Here is a 6,000-nt window from a genome sequence, read left to right on the forward strand (position 1 = left end):
AACCTCCCTTGAGGACTCTTGGATCTACTGGGAAATACACAAGTATCTTCTCTTAGGGAATGAAATCCTTCTAAAGAAAAATGGCACTGGCCAATAGTTTTTCCATAATGATCATATTCCTTCCTTCCTCTCCAGGGTGGGAAAGGATGTAAATGTGTGTTCATATACAAAGGCACAAAAACAACATACATCTGGGATATAGTCATACATATATTTGTGCATAGGTACTTATCCAGGTGACCTGGACCTGTATGTGTGTATTCTCTCACACAAGAGCCTTCACATCTCTGTGTTAAAATAACTAAAGGAGAAGGGGAGGGGACAGAGTGCACCTAGTTAATGTTGTATTGGTCAAAGTAGTGGGTGTTTTTATCACTCTTTCACCCTGCTACAAATACAAAAAAAGTCAGAGCTAGGACAGAGCTTAAAAGAGATAATGTCAAAGCTACAAAAGCTTTAGAAAGGCTGGAAAGACTGTAGAATGTCAGAGCCAGGAGGCCCTTAGGCCCTTACAGGGAATGTCAGAGCCAGGATTTGAAAAAGGGGATGTCAAAGTCAGGAAGCACTAGCCACTTCATTTTACAGGCAAAGAAACTAAGGCACAGAAAAATGACTCGTCCCGTGTTACATAGTCAATTAATGGTGAAACCAATATCTCCCAATCCACTATTTCTTTTTGGCTGTCCCACAGTTATTTTCTGGAGACTTTCCTCTCCAGAAATCATTTCTCTGGCTCTATGCAGTGTCTGTCAGAATTGGGATTTAGAGAGGAGCCAAAGGAAATTCACTGCAGAGAGAGGGGTGGAGAGAGGTAAAGGTGGGTGGGGAGAGAGGGGGGAGGAAAGGAGGGAGGGAGGGGGAGAGAGGGAGGCAGAGAAAAGAGGAGGAGATTAGAGAGAAAGGAAAAGGAAGAGAGGGAAGAAACAGAGAGGAGGAGAAAGGGGGAAGGGAATATCTTTCCATCCTTTTTTTCATTATCTGAGCTCTCTACAAAGAATAAATAACACAAGACCTCAACATCCCTCCTACTGCGGGCCTGTGGTATCTCATTACTGAAAGGCCTTGGGTGATAGATGAAGGTGTGGCTGCCTCAGCTAGCTTACTACCATAGCCTGTGAATTTCTAGCCATTAAAGCTCTCCTGCTTCTAATGGATTTTTTTCTTCCTCAAGTTCTAAATATTTAAAAAAAAAAAAGCCTCCATCTTCCCTTCTCACTCACACAAAAATGAAGTTTCTTGCTTCCATTTCGCAATTTTTTATCCATTTTTTTGGTCTCTCTCCCGGTTTAAAAATGATTCCATCATCAAGGTTTTTATGAGCTCATAGATGATGAAAGAAATATCAGCCTCATGCTTCCCTGAGGCTTTTTACAGGCCTATCCCACAAGTCAATGGCATCTCTTTTTCAGTTACTGCATAGGTGGTTGTGGTCAAGTCCTAAAAGTCTCTGAGCTGCAGACCTTCCACACCATCCACTCTTATCTGGGACTAGAAAATAATCAATGAGACAGTTTCTCTCATCTCTTTCTATTAGAATAATAAAATGATAGAACTGGGTAGGGAATCATTCACTCCAACTGATTCATTTTAAAGATACTGCTGCTGAAATCTAGAGAAAGAAAATGAGTGCTCCAAATCCCATCCATTGAGGTGTAATGGTAGAAAGGGGAATGCAGAACTAAGATGATCAAGTCCTTAAGAAGCTCACTATTTGATCAGAGTAGCACTGTCCTGATTGACACTGGTTGCTTATCACTCAACAAAGATTTATTCATTGTCTATCATGTGCCAGGGACTGTGCTGGAGATACAAATTTTTTTTAAAAATTGGGAACGAGTGAGAAACTTAAAGACCCTCTAACCCAGAGGGGCTGATCTTTGGTTTATGTTCTGGAGTCCTCTGAAGTTTGTGAAATGACTGCATGTCAGAATAATGCAGTTAGTTTTAAGTTTATCGACACTTAAAACTGCACTAAGACTTTTGGGACAACTTGTGTTTTTATATGCATAAAATAAAACACAGTGGATGACCAAGGAAATGAATTGTATTAAAATAGAGTTATCAAAAACAATTTTTCTTAAGGTCACAGTTACCAAGTTAAGTTGTGTGATGTTAGGCAAGACACTGAAACTTTCAGTGCTATTGGCGATTCTCTAAAACCATTAGTTGCAGAGAAGTTGCTGAGTTTTGTTTTGGTCCTTTGCAATTTCCTCATCGAAGATGCTCTAGATACCTGTCTAGATTATTCTCATAAAAATTTCATATAAATGGGAAAGGAGATTTAAAGGAGGGACTTAGTGATTTTGCCTATGTGACCTTTTGTTTATAACAATAAAATTAATGTTTTAGTAATAAGAAAAATAAATGTGAGATTTCTTCCATGCCTTGATTATCTTCTCCTCCTCCAAATACCTTCAGAATCAATACCTTAATGACCTCAAAATCATGTCTTTGCTATATATATTTGGTTTAACTGAACTGTTATTATTTTCTTCAGTACCGTTTCCCTATCTCTAAAAGTACTATATTGTTAGAGTCTATTGGGGGGGGGGAACCTTTTTTTAAAAAGTATTTTGTTATTAATGTTTAAGACATGGAAAGGCAGTGATGATTTGCCCAGTTTAAACTCCTCATTCTCCCCTAATGCCTTTCTCTCTACACTCCCTTTCCCTTTTCTTTTTCCTCCTGACTTCCTCTTAGTTTTCCTCCTAATTTCCTCCTAATGACATCTTGTCTCTGAATACACCAGAAGAATCACATCCCATCCAACTCTGATTTAATTCCTGTTTGGTTCTTTGTCTTCCTGACACCAATCTAATAATACTGACCCTACTTCTAGGGTTTGCAGAGACCCTGGTGTGGCTCAGCACTTTGCCAGGAAGACAGGTAATCTTAGGCTAATTTTTCTCCCTCTCTGTATCTCAGTTACTCACAAATGCAAAAGTAAAGGTTGAAAAAGAACAGAAGTTCTAGTCTTTTTGGTTTCATTAACTCCTTGGGCAGTCTGATAAAATTTATGGAGCCTTTCTCAAAAATCTGAAATGCATAAAATAAAATACATAGGATTACAAAGGAAACTAATTGTATTAAAATAATTGTCAAAAAGAATTTTAAAATAAATTCACATTGGGGTAGCTATATGATGTAGTGAATAGAGTACCTGAGTTCAAATCCAATCTCAGACTTTATTAGTTATGTGACTTTGGGAAAGTCACTTAATCCTGATTGCCTCAAAAAAAGTCCCCATAAAAGAACAGCTGCCGAGGGTCGTGTAGTAGATAGAGCAACAGTCCTGAAGCCAGGAGGATCTGAGTTCAAATTTGACCTCAGATACTTAACACTTCCTAGCTGTGTGACATTGGGCAAGTCAATTGCCTCAGGGGAAAAAAAAAAAACTACAATTGACATGAAGAATTACTCATTTTCCTACCAAGTCTCTGATTTTTAGTTGGGAAACCCAATATAATTTGGAACACAAAGATAATTTGATATTTCTTTAAAAGGGAAGTTTGAGGGAAAGAGCAGGGGAATAAGTGACTTAGGTTTAAACTGGCCTGGTCATTATTGTATTTCCCAAGTCTTAAACAAACAATAACAGAATATCTTCTTAAAAGTTTTGGATTTGACTTCGTTGGGATTTTGTCCCACTTATTTTTTAAACATCAGTTGTGTCCAGAGAGTACCATGTGTAGATGAATTTAAATAAGATTTGGTTCCTAACATCATCTAGTTTATAATCTAGTAGAAAGAGAAGACATCAACTGAGACCTATAATATGAAATATTTTTATAAATACAATGGATTATCCTTTTTTCCAGAAAGGTAATCTTGTATGTGTGAGATCCCAGAGGAAAAGGGGGTAAAGATAAGAATTCAACCTCTACAGTATCACTTAATTTCTGTACTTTTCCATAGAAATTATGAGAGAAAATAAAGCTAACAAAGCCTTGTTATCACATCTACAAAGTCTGCGTAGGGTAATGCTCATGGCCCGATAAACCTAAGAGGTCCATTCATCAATGGATGGAAAAGCCTATGGGTCCTTAGAATGTGTTAGCAAGTCAGATGGGAATGTCCAGGAGCTGGAGGGTGGTATAGCAGGACAGACATAAGCACATAAGGTATTTAACCTTCCCCTTTATCATAAAATGGATTCGTAGTTCATAGATTTAAAGCTGAAAAGGCTATCTAGTCTCACTCCCTCTTTTACAAGAATAGGAAAATGGCTTTCACAAGGTCATATGGTTAGTAAGCAAGATTTGAATTTAAGTCCAGCTGTTGCTTAGCAGCACTCACCCCAACTTTAACTGAGTATCTGCCAAGAGATACAAAGGGATTCCTGCACTCGAAGGAGCTTATAGTCTTGCTGGGAACACCAGCTCTGCCTTAAAAAAAAAAAAAAAAAACTAATAATAATATAAGATTATTTTATTTAATAAGTGCCACTGAGAGGAAAGGTTTTGGGGCTTCCAAGATAGAAGAAATTAAATGTCTATAGAAGGGGGCTATCAAGGAAGACTTCCCTGAGATGAGAATTGGGCTGAATCTTAAAAGAAAGATTATGATCTGGACAAGTGGAAGGGAAGGGAATTTGAAGTCAGAGAGATCTGGCCCTTCAACCCTCTTCCATAATAGTTTGTAAGGATCTGTTTTCAGGCTTTCTTTTAATGTCAGCATTATATTGCTCTAATACCCTTTCCACGGACCTGTGATCTATAGTCTAAAGTCCCTCCCATTTCTAACATCCGATGTTCTAAAACATCCAGTGTCCTTTCATGCTTCTGCCTTTTCCTGCTCTAACATTCAGCTCGGGCACTATTCTATTAGCTAAGTTCCCTTCCAGTTCTTATATTCTGCGGCTTCTATTCTAAGATTCCCTCCAGTCTGGGCATTATAGAGCCCCCTTTTTGTCTGGCACTCTATGTCCTAGGCCCTTTGTTGGTTCAAACATTTTGTGGTCTATGATCTAAAAGTCTTCTCTGCTTTGTTCTTTGCAGTCGAGGCCTTCTAGGTTCTCGGGTTCATTCCATTCTGATATTCTGGTTTAGGGTTCTAAGATCCCTTCCAGCTTTGACACTCCCTGTTCTAACACACACACACACACACACACACTTTTGTTATTCTGGGCTTTAACAGGGTTTACAACTCGGGTATTCTGGGTTCTCAGGCTCCTCCCAATTCTGGTTCTGGGTTCTCAGGCTCCTTCCAGTTTGGACACTCCCTGTTCTCAGACCCCTCTCAGCCCTTCCATCCTCTTGCCCACCTCTGACATTGCCTTTTCTGGGGTCCCTCCCAGCTGCGACATGGTTCCTCCCCGGCATCCAGCACAGCGCAGACCCCCATCAGCCTGCCCCCCCGCGCCGCCCCCCGGTATTCTTCCGCCAGAGTGGGGGCTCGTCGGGGAGCCCAGGCGGCCGCGAGCGGCCCTCCGCCAGGGTGCCAGCAGCCAGTCGGTGCCAAGGCTGCCTCCCGCTATCCGCTGGTACTGTCATTGTGGGCGGGGCTCCGCGGACTTTTCTGCGGAGCCGCAGCCAATGACGTGCCGGGGAAAGCAGAGAATGGGATGACGAGCGGAGGCCGGCGGCTGGGGCTGGGAGCGCGCAGTCTGTGCGCAGAGCCTCGGAGACGCGAGCCGGAGGAAGGCAGGCGGGCGGGCGGGCGGGCGGAGGGAGCCAGGTGCTCGGGAGGCTGCAGCCCCGGCCCGCAGCAGGCACCGTCGGGCGGCCAGTCTCCGGGTAAGAGCGAGCGGCTGGACGCCGCGGGCGGGAGTGGCCGCGGGCGGGGGGTGGGGAGGGGGAGAGAGCCGCAGGCGGCCAGGCGGGGCCGGTGCGGGGTGGGCAGCTGCGGCCGAGCTTGCGGCTGTCGCAGCCGCAGCAGAGGGGCCGCCTGCGTTCTGGGCACCGGCCAGGGCCGCCGTCCGGCGCTTGGACGCGGGGAGCCTCCGTCTCTCCCCGCCAGGTGCTCCTGAAAACAGATTTATCCGCACCTGCCCTAGAGGAT

The 6,000-nt window shown here is 43.1% G+C and overlaps 1 long non-coding RNA gene across 1 annotated transcript in view; it reads right to left on the minus strand.

Annotated features, from left to right (window-relative positions):
• The window catches only part of LOC100924503, a 30,363-nt gene extending 24,857 nt beyond the window's left edge, over positions 1 to 5,506 (minus strand). The window contains exon 1 of the long non-coding RNA XR_148017.3: positions 5,264 to 5,506. This is a non-coding gene — a long non-coding RNA (uncharacterized LOC100924503). The remainder of the gene's footprint in view (positions 1 to 5,263) is intronic.
• Between the last annotated feature and the right edge of the window lie 494 nt (positions 5,507 to 6,000).

Source organism: Sarcophilus harrisii, chromosome 5 (genome assembly GCF_902635505.1).
Source record: "Sarcophilus harrisii chromosome 5, mSarHar1.11, whole genome shotgun sequence".
NCBI lineage: Eukaryota > Metazoa > Chordata > Mammalia > Dasyuromorphia > Dasyuridae > Sarcophilus > Sarcophilus harrisii.